The sequence below is a fragment of the Elephas maximus genome, chromosome 5 (genome assembly GCF_024166365.1).
Source record: "Elephas maximus indicus isolate mEleMax1 chromosome 5, mEleMax1 primary haplotype, whole genome shotgun sequence".
NCBI lineage: Eukaryota > Metazoa > Chordata > Mammalia > Proboscidea > Elephantidae > Elephas > Elephas maximus.
In genome coordinates, this window is record NC_064823.1 from 68,952,413 (window position 1) to 68,975,314 (window position 22,902).

At 38.4% G+C, this 22,902-nt stretch overlaps 1 protein-coding gene across 15 annotated transcripts in view; it reads right to left on the minus strand.

Moving 5' to 3' along the window:
* PTPN13 (protein tyrosine phosphatase non-receptor type 13) overlaps positions 1 to 22,902 on the minus strand; it is a 1,019,774-nt gene that overhangs the window by 274,339 nt on the left and 722,533 nt on the right. For 8 of the 15 annotated variants that reach the window (XM_049885783.1, XM_049885790.1, XM_049885786.1 and 5 more), the window contains exon 1: positions 3,613 to 4,357. The exons of 1 other annotated variant lie outside the window; for it this stretch is intronic. The gene's annotated coding sequence lies outside the window, so the exon portion shown is untranslated. Of the gene's footprint in view, positions 1 to 3,612; positions 4,359 to 22,902 lie in introns of those variants that run through there. 6 more of the 15 variants (XM_049885798.1, XM_049885794.1, XM_049885792.1 and 3 more) reach the window with 3 other exon arrangements.

A 22,902-nucleotide genomic window follows, 5' to 3' on the forward strand; every position in this document is an offset into this window, starting at 1 on the left:
TTTATCATGTAAAAGATTAGGAAGGATGCAAACTAAATATTGTCAACTTGCACTTGACACTTTTGCATATATTATGTAACTTCATTCTCAAAACACTTTGAAAGAGATATTATTAAATTATTTACAGATAAGGAAAGCGAACTTAAAGACATTCTCTAGGATTTGGACACATGTTTGTCAGACAGTAAAGCCCACATTCTTTATACTAAGGCAGAAGAATGCTCTCTGAGGCAGTTTGTTTCAGCTATTTTTCACACTGGAAACAAACAAAGAAATACAAAAAGCAGGATTCAGTGGTGGGACACAGAAGCGGTGCTGGAACCAGTCCAGTTCCTTTATTTCCTAAGCATTTGATAGAAACCCCCAGGAAAAACATGTTTATCCTTCAAATCTATACTAGCTTCTATACTGGGCTATTTAGGAGGTGCTGCTTTCTTATCCTAAGAAGTTAATTGGTCTCCTACTGCCCTCAAAGGAGCCCTGGTAGCGCAGTGATTAAAGTGTCAGCTGCTAACAGAAAGGTTGGGGGTTCAAACCCACCAATCGCTCCATAGGAGAAAGATGTGGCAGTCTGCTTCCAAAAAGATTTACAACCTTGGAAACTCTATGGGGCAGTCCTACTCTGTCCTATAGGGTCACTGTGAGTCAGAGTCAACTCAAAGGCGGTGGCTTTAGTTTTCTGGTTTGACTACCCTCACGAACTATTAGTTATAGTCACACGTTCTTGAGCACAGGGTTGGAAAGGATAGAACAGGATGCTTATTCACAGTGTTTGGCATTAAACAGGAAACCCTGGTGGCGTAATGGTTAAGTGCTATGGCTGCTAACCAAAGGGTCAGCAGTTCAAATCCTCCAGGCGCTCCCTGGAAACTCTATGGGGCAGTTCTACCCTGTCCTATAGGGTTGCTATGAGTTGGAATCAACTCGATGGCACTGGGTTTGGTTTTTTTGGTTTGGCATTGAACAGAAATAAGATACGGGATTTAAAGATGTTTTCATTTTTCCTTTGACTCCAGCGATTACAGAACTCTTCCCATAGCAGTTTACAGACCAGTTTTGATGTGACATATTTACAGTGAGAATGGAATTTTTAACTTTAACTTCAACCATTAAAAAGGCTATATACACTTATACATTTAAAGGTATCTTTTTAAAAAATCCAGTTCCTGAGTGGTTCAACCCATTGAAAGTTGAAAAAGGTTTTCAGAGAAAAAATGAGAAAACCTGAGCAACAGATCCTCACCATTCCCATCACCATTAATTGTTGTATCCTGAGACCCAAGATCTTTTCTCCTTTCTCAGGCCCCCACCTTGTAAAGTGACATTAACTCATGAGTCACAAAAAATGTAGAGTACTCAGTTACATCAGAGGCCTAACTGAACACCTTCAACTCACTATTCTAAGTAATGGTACAGACTTCTCCCAAAACATATTGCCAGGATAAGAATGTGTTGACAGAAGTAACTCCTAAACACACTAGCTTAGATTATGGTTTTCTTTCTTTCTGGTTCAACATCAAATGGTCTTAATCATAATTGAATTATACTAAAAAATGTTGTATAGTTTATTTTAAAATTATACACTCCATCAAAAGGAAGAAGAAAAAGGAGTTGGAGGAGAAAGAGAAGGAGGAGATACTCATCCTAAGTAGTCTTTCTTTTTCCGGTACATTTGGGGCTGGGCAATAAGATGAGCTGGAAAAAATACACATGCAATTGATATACGAGAGGCTACATTGCTCCCTCATCCAATCCTTAAACTATTAAAGGTATAATGTATAATAAACCAAGGCTTTGATCTGTTATTCTTAATAATAAAGATAAATAAATTCCATTCATTTACAGATGGACACTTATCATCTACCCCAAAACAACTGATTAACCAACTTTCACCGTCACTTCTTGCACTTTGGAGATCTCTCCAGAAAAAAAAAAGGTAAAAGTTTTACAACTTTTGACCCCTATCACAGTGTCAACATTTATTCTTTAAATTGACACTGTTTTTAATGGTATGTTTTGGATGCTGATAACCACCCTCCAAAAAAACATATAGGCTTTACATGAACGTAAAAATTTTGGTGGGACAAAATTAAAGAAGATAAACCTATGTAATTGTAAGAAAAATAAAAGATAATTTTTTTTTCTTAATTGTAAAGGAAGTCATAATTCTCCAGTTGTAAAAATGGAAAACTATTAAAATTATTCCTTTTCTGAGTAGATAAGGTATTTTTCTCTATGTGTTTTAATTCTAGGTTCCAAACAAACACACTCCCACAAAGCATTGAGGACATCAAAGTTAGAACACAATGTTATTACAAAAAAAAAAATAAATTTTGGATTGCATGAAAAAGTAGTCAATGTGCCTCTGCCTGAATTTACTAATTCAATATATGCATGAACTTTAAAAAAAGAGTTTCCAGTGACATGAAATCAAGAAACAATTTTTATCACAGCACCACCACAAGCAACGGATGTGCACGCAATAAGTTTTCACCTTGACCCTGCCAGCACAATCATCAAGAATTTGGGAAAATACCAACGCTTGAAGTCACTGCCTGTTTCATAATACAATGACTTTAATTCTTTTTTTCCTCCCCTTTAGTAAACTCTATATAAATTTTAAAATCTTGCCGATTAGTTACCAGCACCCTGCATCCCACAGATCAGATGTCCTACATTTCGTTTAAATCCCGCCTTGAAAACAAACCCGATTGCCCCATTTCCTGAGAGGTAAACTCCGCTCTGGCAGCTCCTTGTGAAGTCACCGCGTTTGTTGTTTCAAAGATGCAATTAAACGAAAATGACTCTAGGCTGTTGAAGAGATTAGTTGGAAGTACACGGATAACGCCAGTGAAAACTGTATTGCTCCAAGTCTATCCTAGGGATAATATTTTTCCCCATCCCCCCTTCTCCACATATTCACATCAAAAGTTAACCAAACTTTGTAAGAATTTTCTTGACTTTGGTCTAATTTTAGCTTTTCAGCTTTCTGCACTTACAGTATCATGCAATGAGCAAAGGGGGGGGTGATTTTAACTTGAGCTCAGAGAAGAAACGCAATAAAACAGCTTGCATCATGGAGTGTCTCTCCCTCTGCCCCCTCTTCCCCATTACTCCACCCCCTCTTCTCCGACTCCTTACACATACACATTCTTCTGGGCGGCCTCTAACCACACCATCTCCACAATCATTTACAGAAATTAGAAACAGACTCCAGGAACCCTTTCTTTACCACGCACAGAGCAGAGCTGAACAAGCACGACGGGGTAGTGTCAACACTCCCTATTACCCCACAATCTCTTACTCCCTCTGGGGTTTCACTCCCGAGAACCCGGCTTACTTCCGCGGGGGAAGGTGGAACTACCTAATTCACAATGAAACTCCATCTCATCCTTACCCAGCCCGGTTACCCCACCCCCACTCGAATATATTAAAAAAAAAAAAAAAAAACCCTCACAGACACACCAAAACCAAAGAAAAGTTCCTTCCATCAGGGCCAACAGAGGGACTGGTTTCAGGGGCTGAGGCAAAAGTCAAGGAAGAAAGTAAGGGAGATGAACTTTGTTTTGCACTTTCAGCACTTCCAGAGCCCGGGGGCACTCTCGTCCTTACCCGCTCGTCGTGAGACCAGGTCCAGCTACTAAAGCGCGGGGCGAGGGCTGCGGGGACTCGGCGTTTGGGCGGGCTGCGGGCAGCCGCCGCGGGCGCGGAGAGCCACAACCAATTCTCCCCAAAGCGGCCGCGGGCGTGGGTTGAGGGAGCTGCAGAAGGAGCCTGAGGAGGGGGAGAAGAGGAGCAGCATCTCCCCCTCCTCCTCCAAGCCTCGGAAACGTCCCTCCGGCGGCGAACCCCACGGGCTCTTAACCCACGAGCCTTCGTGCACCCTCTCCGCCTTACTGTCGTCGGCACCCCTCCAACAGCTTCGCCAAAACCTCCTCCGACGGTGCGGCTCAACTCCTGCAGCCGGCTTTGAGCGCTGCCGAGGCGGCTGAGGCGGACCGGAGAGCCAGGGAGCGTAGCTCGCGAGCACCGCAGTCTCTAGGGACTGTGAACATGGTGTCACACCCTCGCCGCGCGGCCAGAGCTACTCTCCCAACTCCGGCTCCACCTCTGCGGTCGCGGCGGCCCCGCCTCCCTTTTCTGTCACTCAAACCTTCCGGGGCTCCGGGTGGATCGCCAATCTCCCACCCCGCGCTCCGATGGGCCTCGTTGGTCAGCTGGGCCTCCAGCCTCGCCCCCTCCCTAGGGACTAGGTCGCTGGGGGGACTAGCGCACCGGTTCCCATGACAACCGGTGTCTTGGGCCTGGCTTTTCGCTTTCCTCTGGCTAGCCAGACGCTCAGGTTGATGGCCGAGCAGCAGAGTTCCTAGCCCCTGCAATGTCGACTCCAAGATTTAGGCCATGATCAAAATGCAACTGACTGTCCTCACACATCCTGCAGAAACAACTCGATGGCCCTAGGGAGCGCGGAGGGGAGTGAAAAATGCATAACTGCTTGCTCCTTCCCTATCAATGTAATTAACCCCTCCCCCTCTCCCTCCTCTGTCTCTCAGCCTTGTTTCCATATTCTCACCGAGTAGATTTGGGACTTTTATAGGGTGAGAAGGCAAGAGAGAGAAAGATGAAGCCTGTGCCAGTTCCCTGCAGTAATATAGCGATTTAGAAACGGCGAGGTCAAAGAAAACAGCTCGGTAAGTTTTCCCACAGTTGTAAAGTGATCTTCAGAAGTGTGGTGACAGTAGTCCCTCAAGCCCAAATGCACCCTCGGGAAAAGTCAAATTCTCATATTTTTTAAAAAAGTATGTAAATTTTGTCTTGTTATTTTCCCTATGGAGCTAAGTCAGAATAATCCCAAAGTTAAAAAAAAAAAAAAATTACGAAAGAGATTTAAAAATCGAATAAAAAACCCAGTGCCATCAATCGAATAGAATAAAGATTTCCATGTTCCTATAGAAGACTACACAGTACTAGCTGACAACGGTATGTAGTAGCAGCTATGCCCCACCTGCAAACTAAAAAAAAAAAAGGAATTTCAACAATTTACAAAGCAATCTTGCTGAATTCATAAGACAATGGTATTTTGTCACTTGAGTTTCGAAAGTTTGGGCTTATTCTCAGAGGTATAAAGTAACTTGATCCACTCTGAGAAAGGGGTCTGAGGCAAATTTAGTCTTGGACTCCCAGTGTTGAGCCCTAGGTGAATTCTGAACTTCATGTCTAGCTCCAATATGGAGAGATCTAGCTTCCCTAAAAGCTGCAATCCCAGATTCCTTTAGCCCCTGAGGCTGAGTACATATGTGATGAATGAGGAAATTAATAGTAATGATTTACCTCTGGCGAACGCTTGATTATCTCATTTACCTAAATGAATAACTGTGACATGTCTTCCATCAAATATACCTTGCAATTATACATTGAACGTGATTAAACAAACAGTCCTAAACAAAATGGGAAATGCATGGCAAAATTTTAAAATAAGGTCCCTGGCCTCGAGGAGCTAACCATGGAGCCTAAGAAAGACAAATACCAAAAAACCCAAACCCATTGCAATCGAGTCAACTCTGACTCATAATGACCCTATAGGACAGGGTAGAGTTTCCAAGGAGCATCTGGTAGATTCGAACAGCTGACCTTTTTGGTTAGCAGCTGTAGCTCTTAACCACTATGGCACCAGGGGTTCCAAAAGACAAATAGGACTCTTGAAACAAGCAGAGAACTTACTGTTAGAATGTGCAGGCAACTTTGAGTTGATAAGAGAAACCTTGTGGTATGTAGAATGGGCTGGATTAGTGATGTTATGGAAGAGGGAAAAAATTTAAACTGGGTTTTGAAGGACATGTGGTGGGATAAATGAAACGAAGATAAGGAAAGGCAATTGAGGGAAATAAATCCAAAGAGCAGAGACCAACATAATACAAAAGGGCAGCAGTAGAAATAAGAGGGGTCACCATGAGTCAAAACCTATTCAAAGGCAACTGGTTTTAAGTAAATAGCAGCGAGGAGGCCACCAGCCCTTCCCCCATTTTCTGAAATAGGGGTTTTTCAATGTTCTGGTTCATGTTATCAGGAGGTGGGGCAGATTGGGAGAACAAAAACTTTCATGGAACATCTGCCTCTCTTTGCCACTGAAAGAATAACCACATATTTATTGGAATAACTTGTGAACATGTCAGAAAGAAGGTATAGTGAGTACAGTGTTGTAAATTTTCACAAAAGTAGACAAACCACAGCTTTATGAGCATTTTTTTTTTTTTGTATTTTTGCATTAAGACCATGTCAGGTGGTTGCCCTCAAGGCTTTTTCTCCACTAATCCCTGTTTTGTATAAACAGAAAAGCTAGTTTTAAAATAAATGACTGTGATACCAAAACTGATGAGTACACAAAAGGGAAATCTATAGGTTAATCTCTTTTTGGATAGTGTAAAAATCCAAAATAAAATATTAATAAATGCAAGCCAACACTAGTTACAAATAATATGCAAAAGTTAAGAGAGATTATTCCAGGTATAGAGATGGTTCAAAAAAAGAAATTTATTTTATGTAGTTGTATTAATGGAGCCCTGATGGCAAAGTGGTTAAGAGCTGGGCTGCTAACCAAAAGGCTGACAATTCAAATCTACCAGCTGCTTCTTGGAAACCCTAGGGGGTGGTTCTACTCTGTCAGATAGGGTTGCTATGAGTTGGAATTGACTGGACAGCAACATGTTTGGTTTTTTGGTTTTATATTAACAGGTCAAAGGAGTATCATTACTGATAAAAACTTTTAAAGAATTTATAATGATTTGAAAATGTATATTTTATACCAAAGTTAGCAACTTACTTTATAATGAAAAACATCAGTTGCCATTGAGTTGACTCTGATTCATGGCAATCCTGTGTGTGTCAGAGTAGAACTGAGCTCCAGAGGGCTTTAATGGCTAATTTTTCAAAAGTAGATCACCAGGCTTTTCTTCGTAGGTACCACAGGGTAGACTCAAACAACCAACCATTTAGTTAGCAGCTAAGTGCATTAACCATTTGCACCACCCAGGCACCCTATAATTCTCCCTCTTGAAGTTAGGAACATGGCAAGAATGCCCACTATCGCACCATGTGACGATGTAAATGTTAACTAATAAAATTAGACATGAAATAGGAATAAGATTACATTATGAAAATAAGTCAGGATTATCATTAAATTGCAGATGAAATAAAAACCCGAAAGGATAAACTGAAAAACTTTTAGAATCAATTAAAGATGAGTTGAAGTAACCAGTAAGAAAATTAATATACAAAAACCAAGAGCTTTTCCATATGTAAACCATAGCTAGTTAGAAAATACAACATAAAAAGAATCCTATTTGCAATAACTACAAAAAATTAAATAGCTAAAAATAAATGATAAATTTATAAAACTTACTTTTAAACTGATAAACTTATAAGACAAAAAATGTTTATCCATTCATCTGTTGATGGGCATTTAGGTTGTTTATACCTTTTCACAACTGTGAATAGTGCTGCAATGAACATTGGTGTACAAGTCTCTGTATGAGTGTCTGCTTTCAAGTCTTTTGGGTGTATACCTAGGAGCGGAATTGCTGAGCAATATGGTAGTTTTATTTCTAGTTTTTTGAGGAACCGCCCACTGTTTTCCACAATGACTGTACCATTTTGCATTCCCACCAGCAATGGAAAAGGGTTCCAATTTCCCCACATCCTTGCCAACACTTGCTATTTTCTGGGTTTTTGTCATTGTTATTGTTTTATCTTAGCCATTCTAGTAGGAGCGAAATGGTGTCTCATTTTGATTTTGATTTGCATCTCTCTGATAGGTAATGACTTGGGCATCTTTTCATGTGTTTGGTAGCCATTTTAATGACCTCTTTGGTGAAATGTCTATTGAAGTCCTTTGCCCAATTATGATTGGGTTGTCTTTTTGTTGTTAAGTTGTCAAAGTTTTATATATATTTTGGTTATTACATTCTTATCAGATACATGGTTTCCAAAGGTATTTTCCCAGTTGGTAACTTGTCTTTTTACTTTTTTGGTAAAGTCTTTTGATGAAAAAAAGTTTTTAATTTTTATGAGGTCCCGTTTATTTATTATGTCTTTTGCTGTTTGTGCTTTTATTATTAAATGAGATAATCTATTGTTAAAAGCTAGGCCCTACAGCATAGCCCCTGTATTTTCTTCTAAGAATTTTATGGTTTTAGTTTTCACATTTATGTCCTTAATCCATTTTGAATTTGTTTTTGTGTATGTTGTGAGGCATAGATCCTGTTTTATTTTTCTGCATGTGGAAATCCAGTTTTCCCAAAATATTTATTGAAGAGACTCTTCTTTCCCCGTTGAATGGACATAGCGCCTTTGTCAAAAAATAGTTGACCATAGATGTGTGGATTTATTTCTGGACTCACAATTCTATTCCACTCTGGTCTGTGTGTCTGTTGTTATACCAGTACCAATCTGTTTTGATTACTGTAGCTGTAGAGCATGTCTTAAATTCAGGAAGTGTGAGTCTTCCTACTTCGTTCTCTTTAAACAAACGTCCATCAACAGATGAATGGATAAACAAAATGTGGTACATACATACAAGGGAATACTACTCAGCCAGTAGGAGAAATTAAGTCTTGATACTTGCTACAATAGGGATGGAGCTTGCAGTCATGCTGAGTGAAATAAGTCAATTACAAAAGGACAGATATTGTGTGACCTCACTTACGTAAAAAGACAAGGAAAGGCAAATGTATGAAGACAAAATTTTATTAGTGGTTACCAGGGGTGGGAGGGGGGAAGGGGAATTAATGGTGTTGGAAAATTACGTTGATTAAGGGTAGCATTGCATAGCTGATTGTTATAATTACTATCAATAAGTTGTATACCTATAAAAAGTTGAATTGGAAAAAGTTGTGTGATAGATATATTTACAACAACAACAAAAAAAGAGTAGCTGCCCAGGCTGCTTATGTCCAGCCAAAAACCTCATGAAATTTAGTTCCTTGGTTTTATGGGACATCGCAGTTAATTGGCCTAATAATACATTTAGTGCTTCTGTTCTACCTCCTAGTTTGTTGCGTAGTGTCTCGGGTCTTAAAAGCTTGCAAGTAGTCATCCAAGGCACGACAATTGTTCTCTGTTCACTTGGAGTAACAGAGGAAGAAGAGTCAGGAATAGGAGGAGCAAATGGAATGTGTGGCTAATTGCCCCATGAGGAACTACCTCCTTTACCATGAGATCAGGAGAACTGGATGTTACCCGGCTAAAGTTACTAAACATTTTGATCAAAGATTCTATAGAAGAATCCTGATCAAAAGGGTGGTAATGGAGAGCAGAATTTCAAATTCTCATTGAGTCCATAATTTCTGGAGCCATGGAGGCTGGATGAACCCCCAAAACTATTGCCCTGAGATAACCTTTAAACCTTAAACCAAAAATATTCCCTGAATTTTTAAAACTAAACAATAGTTTAGCTTACCTAGTAAAAAATATCTGCCTTGAGCATTATGCTCTCTTAAGGACTACCTACATGGGATCAAATTGACAACTGCAACTTGAGAAATATGAGATAAGAACCTTAGGGAGCAGTGAGTTTATATTAATGGGGGAGAAACAACCCAGAAAAAGACGGTGTCTTAGTTATTTAGTGCTACTGTAACAGAAATACAAGTGGATGGCTTTAACAAACAGACATTTATTTTCTCACAGTTTAGGAGGTGGAAGTCTGAATTCAGAGCTCCAGCTCTAAGGAAGGCTTTCTGTCTGTGTCAGCGCTGGGGGTAGGTTGTTGTCTCTTCAGCTTCTGTTTCCTGGCTTACATGTGGAGTAGAACTTTAGGTTTAACTTCTAGAAGTATAATTTCTGGATTAAAAAGTAGGCACATTTTACATTTTGATAGACAAAATGAGCTGTCATGCACAACAGTGGTACGAACTACAGCCACGCTAGCCCAGACTGAATGTTTGTCAGCACTCTAGGTTTCCCCTTTCCCTCACCGACATAGTGTGACTTAACTGTTATGATCTTTGCCAGTCTAAAACCAAAAACCAAACCTGTTGCCACTGAGTCGATTCTGACTCATAGCAAACCTATAGGACAGCGTAGAACTGCCCCATAGGGTTTCCAAGGAGCACCTGGTGAATTCGAACTGCTGACCTTTAGGTTTGCAGTTGTAGCTCTTAATCGCTATGTCGCCAGGGTTTCTTTTACCTATAAAGAAATATTATTTTGCCAATCTAATAGGTACAAAATAATATTTATAGGTATAATTTTTATTTATCGTATTAGTATCTTTTTGTATGCTTAAAAGCCATTTTCATTTCTTTTACCAAAAATATTCTCCCACATTTTCTTCTAGAATTTTGTTTTGTTTACATTTTATTCTTTCATTCATACGGAATTCATTTTGGTGGTAGTAGCAGCTACCCAGTTGTCCCTCCCTCTTTAACTAGTAACTACACTGAAGTGAAGTGTTTTCTGTATCATGTACAAATTCCTGCATGTTTTGGGTTCTACCTCTAAACTTTATTCTGCTCAGTTACATTTAGATTTCAATATAAACATGAAATCATATGCGAAGGAACTATAGGTGAATTCATTTTATACTTTCAAGTAGATATGGTCTTTCTACAAGAAATAAAAACCTTAAAGAAAACTATTGGTAATTTTTGCTACCTAAAATATTAAGTTTCTTTATAATAAACAAACACTTAGAGTTAAGGGGAGATGGAACACTTTAGGATACTATTTATAACCCATAGATGATCAGCAAAAAAAGAGGAAGATCCTCAAGGAGGTGGATTGATACAGTGGCTGCAACAATGGACGCAAACATAGCAGCCATTGTGAGGATGGCGCAGGACTGGGCAGTGTTTCCTTCTGTTGTACATAGGGTCGCTACGAGTCAGAACCCACTCAAAAACACTTAACAACAAGAACAATATGACTGACAAGGGGCTGATAGCCTCAATATAAAGAAAAAAAATACTAGGACCATAAGTAATGGGCAAAAATAGAATATTTTCAGAAAAAGAAATATAGAAAAGCAATGAACATTTAAAAAATACAATAATTACATTAAAAAATTAAAACAATGGGATATAATTTATAATGATGAGATTAGAAAAGTGTTTTTAAAGACTTATACCAAGATCCAGACCCATTGCCATTAAGTCAATTCCAGCTCACTGCAACCCTATAAGACAGAGTAGAACCACCTCATAGGGTTTCCAGGGAGTGGCCAGTGGATTCAAACAGGGTTCCTTATGATATACAGTATTAGTAAAAATATCTGAAATAGATAACTTCCTATGATTGTTGGTAGAATTACCAGCTGGTTTATTTCATTTAAGGAGCCCTGGTAGCCCCGTGGAAACCCTGGTGGCATAATGGTTAAGAGCTACAACTGCTAATCAAAAGGTCAGCAATTCAGATCCACCAAGTGCTCCTTGGAAACCATATGCGGCAGTTCTACTCTGTCCTATAGGGTTGCTATAAGTTGGAACCAACTTGACAGCAACAGGTTTTTTTGGTGGCCCAGTGGTTAAACACATGGGTTCTAACCAAAAGGTCAGTGGTTTGAACCCACCAGTTAGGGGCAGGGAGGAGGGGGGAAAATGTGGCAGCTTCCTTTTGTAAAGATTTACAGCCTTGGAAACCCTATGGGACAGTTCTACTCTGTCTACAGGGTCACTGTGAGTCGGAATCTCCTCTATGGCAATGGTTTTTTGTTTGGTTATTCTATTTGGGAGGGCAATTGCAAGCAAGGCCTTTCACAATTTACAATGTTCATATCCTTTAACTTATCCCATTTTGGAAATTTATCCTACAGAAATATTTACATCTGTGAACAGAGATATGATCAGGGATATTCATTGTTGTATTTTTTGTAGTCATAAAATTGGAAACAAAATGATGCCCATAATAACCCAGGATTAAGTATCTATGGTCCGTCCATCCATATATATTACCTAAAAAAAAAAAATAATAATAATAAAAATTTTTTTATTACCTAGTGACATGATATATTATCTAGTGACAAAATAAATTTTCCCTACAGTATGACGTGATTTCTGTTTAACGTATATATATCTGTAAACACATATGGAAATGTATATGCTCTTAACAATGGTTTCTCTGAAGGTTTACTGGAAATTCTATTTCTGAAATATTTTTCATTTAAAATATTTACAATAAGCATGTATTAGTTTTCTTGTAAAAGGTCGCCATACATTACTTCTATTAATAACAAAGAAATTAGATATCCAGCCATAATGCAAATTTAACTGGGCTCTGTATGACCCATAGGCATTAGAACACTCATCACTTAGGGACCATCCTTGTGACACACTCTAAGTCAGGTAAGTTGTGTATGGGACCCAGAAACTACCCCAAAATGAAATCCCTGAGACTGTATTCCAAATACATGTTTGTGCATTTTTCTAGGAGAAGCATTGATACTTTTTGGCATGTTCACAAAGGGGTCTATGTCTTTCCAAAATGTTAGGATTGAATGCTTTAAATACTAATAATTTAAAAGCACCATCTTTTATCTCCAAGGCTGAAATAAATTCTGGGTTCATCTAAATCTGCGAATAGCAATGTTTTCTCAGCTGGTTTCTTATGTTCCTCTCAATGGGAAATATTTGTATTCTGGCTTATACCAACTATGTAAGCGTTTTTTCCGTCTTTAAACTCAGGAACATAGTATCCTTCCTTGCTTGCAGAGTAAGGACTCTGATGGGAACTTCGCCCAGGTGAGAAGCAGAAGCAAGATAAGTAATCCACCAAAACATGAGTAGGTAATTGGAGGACAAACTCTGACAGTGCTTAAGGAAGACTTTGTGAATCAGTACTAACACTTCCAAGTGAACCAAGAATTAGCTAGGGAAAAAATGCAGAGATGGAAACCAGATAGGACTACAATTACCCTCAGGTTCATTGAATAAACAGGTTATTTTCTTTTGGCTAAAGCTGAACGTCTTTAAAATCTGAGAATTCCCCTCGGATGTAGAGTTACATGACAGCAAGGGCACAGATAACTAAATGTTGGGAGGCAGTCTGGTAGCTCAGTACAATAAAAAGAGCACAGCATTTGCAGCCAGAAGACCTAAGTACAAATCTTGGCAAGTCAGCTTACTTCTCTGGGCCTCCCTTTCCTCATTTATGAAGTAGAGAAAATAAGAACAGCTAACATGTTCCACACATAATAGCCTGTAACATTCTTTCAACATTTAGTAGGATCAAATGAAATACATCTGTGAAACTATTTGTAAATTTTAAAGCACTGTATAACAGCAACAACAACAACAAAACTGGAGGAACTTTTAGAATTAGTCAATGTTTTAGATTTGAGATAATTTTTTTAAACAATCTCCTTCATTCTGAAGAGAAAATTTAGAAGATGCTTATTAGGTACCAGGAGGGCTGATTAGCGTCATAAAATATTAAGTTAGAAAAATGTAATTGTTGTGCTCCTGTAAATTCACTTTTCCTTGCCAACCAATTTTGGATACTTAGATCTTTCCCTGCTTCCCCTTACTAGCCCCAAACTGACCTAGGCTTGTTAGTTACTCTGAGGAGGGCTGACTACATGTTAGACTGAATGTATTCTCCCGTTCCTATTTGATTTGCTAAGTGCATCAAGGCTGTACCTAAACCAAAACACTTCCCTCATCTGAATGCCTCAGCTGGAAAGTCTCACTTTTAGTCACTAACGAGTTAAACTGCAAAGGCTAATCTTTGAAGGTCATCATTAAAATTCACTTTACCTCCCAGCTTTCTCTCTTAGCACATTAGTGCAGATTCCTTTATCAGATTAAGTACTTGTCGCTTTAAACCCTAGAGGGGAGAGATACTGGAGAGGTAAATTTTAATTAGTGAAAGGGAAGGATAAAAGAGAGGAAGCCAGTTTTGGTGACGAGTGGTGTGAGAGAGAGGAAGAGGGAGAAGGAGAAGGAGAGAAATTTGAGGGGTGGGAGAGGATGTATGTCTTATGAGGGCGACCCTCAGGGCTGGATACCAAGGAAGGGGATCAGGGAAATACATGTAGCACTAAAGGGATGTGGTATGAAGTCAAACTGCCTAATTTACAATTTTTACTAGGGCTGGTCCTGTCTCTGACTCATTTCCACTACTTGTCTTGGCAAGTTATGTAACCGCCTATTCAATTTGGTGAAGGGAGTACGGCAAATAAGCATAACCCTTCTGTTTTTTGAAATTTAGCCATGTTAGAACATACACAAAGTAATTTAATATGAATATGCTGTCATCTAGGGACTTGCCTTAGGGTTCATGACTGCTAATCTTGATTTTTTTTTTCAAGTGTTCCCAAAAATGGAAACTAAGACAGAAGTTAAGGTTTGTAGTTTTCATTTTGTTGTAAGGAGGGTGGTTTCACACTGTCTGATGGGAGTCAGTTACTGTGTGAGAAAGCTGATCATTGAAAGCTTTGTTAGGTTAAAAAAAAAAAAAAGCTGATCATTGAAAGCTTTGTTAGGTAGAGCTGGAGTATTTAATAAAACAAAGAATCACTTTATAAAATTTTTTTTAAGTTGATTGCCTTGATTTTTATATTTTTCCATATAATGTCTAGGAGGAAAATGGTCTTACCTACTGAAACTAGTTATCAGTTTAGGGCCAGATCCAGACTTACGATATTCATATAAACTGTAATATGCTGAACCTGCCATTTTATGACCACAGGTACAGAGGGCATTTGCCTCAGAAAGTTGAAGCTGTAGAATGAGTAGTTCTTCTGCTAATCTAAAAAGTTAATGTGGAAAACTATAAAAAATGACACATATGTAACTTAAGCATTTTATTTTTACCAAAAACCTATTATTATATATTCATTAGCCAATCTTTTGATGCCAGGCCAAGGCCTTTTTTACTTTTGGATCTGCTGTTGAGAATTCCAGGTTGCCTTTTTTACATAAACCATTCCTATAATGCAAAACTTAAAATATTCACTTTATTTTTTTCTTAAAGGAAATGTACTATTGAGGATACTTACGAAACATTGTGAGTTTAGGATATTTCTGTAATATATCCCAGTTGTCTTGCCCAAGGTAATTTGTGACAGTAACTTGTCTTTCCAAAGCTTTCAACTTAGTTTTTAATAGAAACAAAGATTTTTTATACTGATATTTAATAAACTCAAACACCCACTGCTGTTGAGTCAATTCCGACCCATAGTGACTCCATGGGGTTTCTGAGGATGTAAATCTCTATAGAAGTGGACTGCCACATCTTTCTCCCACAGAGCAGCTGATGGTTTTGAACCATCAACCTTTGGTTAGCAGTCAGTTGGTTTACCAGTGTACCACCAGGGCTCCTTGATATTTAATAAAGTACATGCAAATTATATTACTTAATTACACTAATCAGCATAACTAACACTAAGAGTTTGAGAAACTAACATAATTGTTTCTTATATAAGTTTCATAGGGACAGGTAGGATTTTGTCTAATTCACTGATGTGTCTCCCTAGCTCCTAGAACAGGCACTATTAAGGGAATGAATGAATGGCTTGTGGTAGTTACACCTCAGCTGGGGAAGCATAAGTGTGTAGCTATACAATGATTTAGGAAATAACATTGGAGCCATTATTCCCTCTCCTGGAATGTGACCCAGCTGGAGCTGTACTGACAAGGACACATCTACTGGGCCCTGAGGTATAAAGACAATAAAAAAAAAAAAACCCTTGCCATCAAGTCGATTCCAACTCATAGTAACCCTATAGGACAGAGTAGAACTGCACTGTAGGGTTTCCAAGGAGCGCCTGGTGGATTTGAACTGCCGACTTTTTGGTTTGCAGCCACTTAACCACTTGAAAAACATCTTTTAGGAAACCTTTTACATAAACAAATAATAAAACACAGCACAAAAGACCCACACACTTTCCACTCATATCTTTTTCTGTTAGCATTTAGAGGATAGTAAGATTTGTTGGACCAGTGAAAGACCCTCCTGACTGTCATTACTGAAACCTGTACCAGTGATTGTTAAGAAAGACAATGCAATATGTAGAATTACGGTGATTTGTCAGTTTCTAGCCAATCTATGAAACGGTGAAACTTTCAATGGTTTTGCCCATTTGTAATGTTTCTACTGATTATTTTGAAACATTCCTCAGACTAGGCGAGACATAGCTCTAACAGCACACTTACCCATTTTCGCATTCTTGCCTATTCTGTAGTATTTCCTTAGACTCTAGCAGACATGGCTGTGGCAGCATGCTTGTCCGTTTTCCCATTTTTGCCTCTTCTGTAATCCTTGAACTCAGGCAGATATGGCTGTGGCAACATGCTTGTCCAATTCCCTACTTTTGCCTGTTTGAACATATGCCGTATAAAACTTAGTTTTTGCGTTACTAAGCAAACTTTGTTTTTGCTTTACTGAGCTATGTGATTTTTTTACCCTAGAACAACTATGATGTAGCCCTTTAGTAAACATTCAGAGGCCATGCATCAGTGTGTGTGTTTCATAACCGGAATGGAGAGCATTAGTTAATCTGGTGGTGTGATTAAGTGGAGGTCATTTAATAGAATTTCTATTTTATTTTGAAAAATTCCCACATTGTGCTTAGCACATTATTTTATATGCAATAAGTTTTTGATAAATATTAATCTTTGTTGATCCCTTTGTTACTATTACTTTACTGAGGAAAGAGGAAAGGAAGGAAGGAGAGAGGGAGAGAAAATGGGAGAAGGTGAAAAGCAGGGAAGGGCAAAGAGAAGAGATATCAATACCATATACATAGTCTTTTAGGAGGGAAAAGGAGACTTTTTTTACTCTTACAACGAAATACTTACTCAACTATGCCATTAATCTGAATTCAAAGAAGAATTACATCTATTTCTTTTGATCAGAGGATATACTTCAGTTACTCAGCTTTCAATAAGCATTCTCGTGCTTCATTTTGTTTGAATTTAGGCAATCATCAGTGTTGCTGCTTTACTACCACTAGCTTGGGAGATAACAGAACTAACTTTCGGTTCGTGATGAGGTTAGGGTGAATAGATTATTTGGATGTAGTAAATTTTTCCATGAACTTTTAAGTAACTGTCAAAGTGTGTGTCAACTTGGCTAGGCTATGTGATCCCCAGTACTGTGTGATTGTTCACTCTTTTGTCATCTGATGTGATTTTCCTATGTGTTGTAAATCCTACCTCTGTGGTGTTAATGAGGCAGGATTAAAGGGAGTTATACTAATGAGGCAGAACTCAGTCTACAAGACGGAGTTGTGTTTTTAGTTGGTCTCTTTTGAGATATAAGAGAGAAGTGAGCACAGAGACAGGGAGACCTCATACAACCAAGAAAGAAGCACCGGGAGCATAGTATGTCCTTTGGACCCAGGGTCCCTATGCTGAGAAGCTCTTTGGCCAGGGAAGATTGATGACAAGGACCTTCCCCCAGAGCTGACAGAGACAGAAAACCTTCCCCTGGAGCTGGCACCCTGAATTTGGACTTCTAGCCTCCTAGACTATGAGAGAATAAATTTCTGTTTGTTAAAGCCATCCACTTGTGGTATTTCTACTATAGTAGCACTAGATAACCAAGTCGGTAACTAAGTAAATGAAAACTTAATGACCTATTTCAAGTTAACAATTTTAAAATTATTTTTTTAATAATGTAATTTTTTCATAAAATACCATATTCATTTTCTTTGTATCACCTCAACAGTTATATCAATAACATGGTCAATTATAACCACAGTACAGTCCGATCGCTATCTAGTCGATTCCAACTCATAGCAGCCCTCCGAGTCGAACTGTCTCATAAGGTTTCCAAGGCTGTAAATCTTTACAGAAGCAGACTGCCACAGTTTTCTTCTACGGAGTGGCTGGTGGATTCGAATTGCCAACCTTTTCGGTTAACAGCCAAGTGTTTAACCACTATGCCACTAGGGTTCCTATAACCACAGTAAAAAAAAAAAAACCCATTGCCATCAAGTTGATTCTGACTCATAGAGACCCTAGAGGACAGAGAAGAACTGCGCCATAGGGTTTCCAAGGAGTGGCTGGAGGATTCGAACTGCTGACCTTTTGGTTAGCAGCCATAGCTCCCATCGCTCTAACCACTGCGCCAGCAGGGTAGGATCAAAATATAAGTGTAAGTTATCAACTGCAATGCAAGTATCTTAAAAAAGAGATTAAAATAGTAGAGCATGTAAAGTAGTTTTCTCAGCTACTAGTTTTTCAGAGCCCGTCAGTTTAGTCCCCAAGTTCTGTTTGATGGTCACCAGTGCCAGGCCACTGCCTCTCTCTTCCCCCACAGAGTTATATAAGTGTGTGTTTTTTTTTAGATGACACAGATGATTATTTCAGTCTTGCTCTAGTTATAGATTAAGCCAAGTAAAATGTAATAGCTCTAAGGCACAAGAGACCCGTTTTGGAGGGCAACACAAAGAGCCATGGTAGTTAATTTGATATGATCATGAATGAAATGAAGGTTTGTATTAGTTTTGGTAAAATCAACATCTTGAGTTCATTTTTGTATCATGTGTTTCATTTGTAATTTATACTGTTAGTGTCATTGTCTAAAAAACATGAATTTAAATTATTAATATGGTATCTAGTCCTTGAAAATAATATTCATTTTTTACTTCACCTCTAACAAAGTAAAGGAAAATGTATTAGCTAACTTGCCTTGAACTTTTTAAATTTCCTCTTCCTTGGAAAGATTGTTTCTGACTTTCAAAGAGCTAGAGATTATTTTTTGCCTACTTTTTCTATTCTGTCCTAAATGGATTTGATATTTTTTATTACTTTCACTTTTACAGATGATAACCAGTGAAATGTTTCTTCTACTTTTGAAAACAAAGAAAAAAACCTATAGGGTTTTTTACTATGAAGTTCCTGAAAATTCTTATTACACTTGGCATTTATAAGTAATATTTTAACAAAAGATAAATTCCTACTTGGACATCAGTTCTGCAAACTACTTATTCACGTGCCACCTCAGCGTTTGAAGATATATGTATGAATGACTTACAATATTTTATTAATTTCCAGAAACTCTTCAATGCCAGCTAAAAACATACAAGAAGGTGTAGCTCAGCTGGTATGAAATATTAGTATTCCAATTAATATGTTCTTTAAAAATTGATGTTTATTTAAAAGTTCATAGGTAGAGGTTATTGTTGATTGAATTGTGTTCCTAAAAAATGTGTTATAAGTCCTAACCTTTATGCCCAAGGTTATAATCCCATTTGGGAGTGGGTTGCCTTTGTTATGTTAATGAGGCAGGATTAGTGTAGGGTGTATTTTGAGTCAATCTCTTTTGATATATAAAAGAAATTAAACAAGCAAGAGAAAGAAGCAGAGCTGGGGAAGAGACATGCCTAGCCACATGAAGATTGCCCAGGAGCAGAAGCCCAGAAGAGACAAGGATCTTCCTCTAGAGACTACAGAGAGAGAAAGCCTTTCCCTAGAGCTGGCACCCTGAACTCAGACTTGCAGCCTCCTAACCTACAAGAAAATAAATTTCTGTTTGTTAAAGCCACCCACTTGTGGTGTTTCTATTATAGCAGCACTAGATAACTAAGAAACAGGTTGTATAAAGAATTTGGACTTCTCATACCTCATCTTAAGCAAAATGCAGACATACACTCACACACATACACCCAATGACAAACGACTCAAAGAAAGATAACTTGATAATGCAAAACTAAGCAAGTGTGAACATAAACAAATTTGTGCAGACAGGATACCACTGGGAAGATTTGGTGTGACAGAAATATCATTAGTTGAGTTTCAGCAAAGTACATATGGTTTTTCTTTTCCTGCTTGTGAACATAATTTTTCTTAAAAGAATCTGAGTTCCACTTGAAAGAAAAATGTCTCCAATTGAACTGTCCAAAGTGCATGGGTGGGAAGATGGGAAATAGGTGGTGGAAAGAAAGGTGGAAGGCTTTCATTATTTACACAGTCACAAGTCATTGGAGCCCTGGTAGCACAATGGTTAGGAGCTTGGCTGCTAACCAAAAGATTGGCAGTTCGAATCCACCAGCTGCTCCTTGGAAACACTATCGGGCAGTTCTCCTCTCTCCTATGGGGTCACTATGAGTTGGAAGGGACTCCACGCAACAGGTTTTTTTTTTTTTTTTTTTTTTTAAGCCCCTTATCTTTCTATAGTGGCTTTCTAGGGCTGCAGTAACAAAATACCACGAACTGGGTGGCTTATAAGAACAGAAATTTATTGTCTCACAGTTCTGGAAGCTAGTAATATGAGCTCAGGGTATTGGCAGAGCTGTGCCCTCTCCAAAGGCTCTAGAGGAAGATCTTTTCTTGTCTATCCTGGCTTCTGTTAGCCACAACTGCTCCTTGGCTTGCAGGTGCATTTTCACGTGGCCATTGGCCTCTGTCTAGAGCTCCGTGTCTCTTCTCCTCTTTTATAATGGCACAGATGGGATTAGGACCCACCTTACTCATGTTAACTGATAACGTCTTCGAAGACTGATTTCCAGTCAAGGTCATGTTCCCAAGTACTACGGGTTAGGAGTTCAACATAAATGGGGGTGGGGGAACCCTGGTGGCGTAGTGGTTAAGTGCTACGGCTGCTAACCAAGAGGTTGGCAGTTCAAATCCTCCAGGTACTCCTTGGAAACTCTATGGGGCAGTTCTCTGTCCTACAGGGTCGCTATGTGTCGGAATCGACTTGACAGCAGTGGGTTTTGGTTTTGGGGTGGGGAGGAGGGACATATGCAATCCGTAACACTTTCCATTAAAATCTTGTGAAGAAAAATTGATTTCAATGTGATTACTTAGAAATTTAACATTTGCTTTATGATCTTTGGCAATACCAAAAATATTTACTTTTTTAAGTAGTAGAAATTAAAATATTTAGTAAAACCCAAAACACACTAAACCCATTGCCGTCAAGCTGATTCCGACTCATAGTAACCCTATAGGACAGAGTAGAATTGCCCCATAGGGTTTACAAGAGCAGCTGGTAGGTTGAAACTGTCAACATTTTGGTTAGCAGCCAAGCTCTTAACCACTGTACCACCAGGGCTCCAATTACTATTTAGAAGTATTGAAAAGGATACAATTTTTGGTCAAATTAAGACCATCAATTCATTTTTTTACAAGGTTCATTTTTAGGTCTCAAATTTTTTCCAGACATGCTACTTGCTAAAGTATAAATTTTCTTTTTAATTGGCTTAACTAGTGACTTTTTACAACATCCTAAAAACAGCAAATATACACTTGATTTTAAGAAGATTTTTTTAGTTCACCTGAGAATGGAAAAACTACAAAATGTTTAAATAATTTTTATAGTATTCAACATTCTTAATAGAGATTTAATCTCTCTGGACTTAAATTTTCTCATTTGCTAAGTGTTGAGTTAAACAGCTAGAATCTATAAGGTGGCCAGACTTCAACTAACATATTCAATTTTTCAAAATATTTTTATGTGAAATAAAGCAAAGCATAGAAGAGTGTATATGGAAAATACAAGCATATATACGTACCTGGATTTGCTCGTATTTACTTAAAGAAGCACTAGAACATTTCATACTATTGAAAATGATTACCTGTAGGGGACAAGGAGGACAAGGACAGCAGCAGGGCAATACTTCTTCATGTACATATTTTAATATCTTTTTTTGCTTTTTACAACATGTAAAATTACCTAGTCAAAGAAAAAGAGCACACATACAGACCTTTATAGAATAAAAGACATTTGACAAAATAGAAGTATAGGGGAGGAAATAGAGGTGGAGTAGATTCTTGCAGATGATATTTACTTTCTCTAAGAGTAAGAAATACAACCAAAATGTTTCTTAGGGGCAAGAATGGCAAGATTTTGGCCCTCTAATTTTTAACACTCATAGCTCGTAGCCACCCTACAGGACACAGTAGAACTGCCCCATATGAGTCAGAATCGACTCCACGCACTGGGTTTGGTTTTGACACATCATCAAGAAAGAACAATTGCTAGAAAAGGACATCATGTTTGGTAAATTAGAGGGCCAATGAAAATTAGGGAAACCCTCAGTTAGATAGATTGACACAATAAATAGAATTGAAATGTCATAGTAGAAGCACCAGACTTACACTATGTTAAAAGTGAAAGTAAAGAGTTTTATTGAATAGAGAGATTCATGAATTGGGAGACACCATTACACTCAGGCAGAGTACAGTAATGTTCTGAAGTGCGGGAGGGGAGTGAGGATTTTTATAGGGTGGAGTAAACAGCGGCTATGTTCAGGCAGGTATGGGATGGGGGGTGGGGGCTGTGCAAGGCAAAAACCACAAAGAGATTGTCAGACCTCAATCTTTCTTAATAATCTTTCTTCACATTAGCAATTCTATCTGGAACATCCTGAACAAATCATTCTTCCATGAACATTTGCATCAAACTTTCTGTAACAACCATATTATCTGGTTATTCTTCAATCCAAAGTTAAAGATATGTAGTCATGTGAAAGGAAGGAGTGGAGCCAAGGTCTTAGTGAATGAATCAAAATGGAGTCTGATTTAGGTCTGGGTCAGCTATTCTACTTATGCCTGGTGCCTCAGGTTTTGGGGTCTGCTAACACAAAGCATACCAATGACCCTCAAGATGGTGCAGAACGAGATAATGTTTCATTCTGTTATATATAAGGTCGCCATGACTTGGAGCCAAATTGACAGCAACTAACAACAACAACAACGGCATGAGAAAGTTTGCTGATCCAGTGTATTGCTATAAGTGGCATGAATTTGTATCTTCTTTCTTATCTTCTACCCTGTGTCCTGTTAAATGAACGATGTATTGTTACTGATAGAAGACACTGAGGGGAGGAGAGCTCTAAATGAGATTTGTATTTTCTATATGGATTTTTAAAGATTACATGGTATTTATGACTTAAAATTAGTCTTAAGAAACACTTTATGTACAAACTATCAAATGGGTAACCAATTTTCTCTGTAAAAT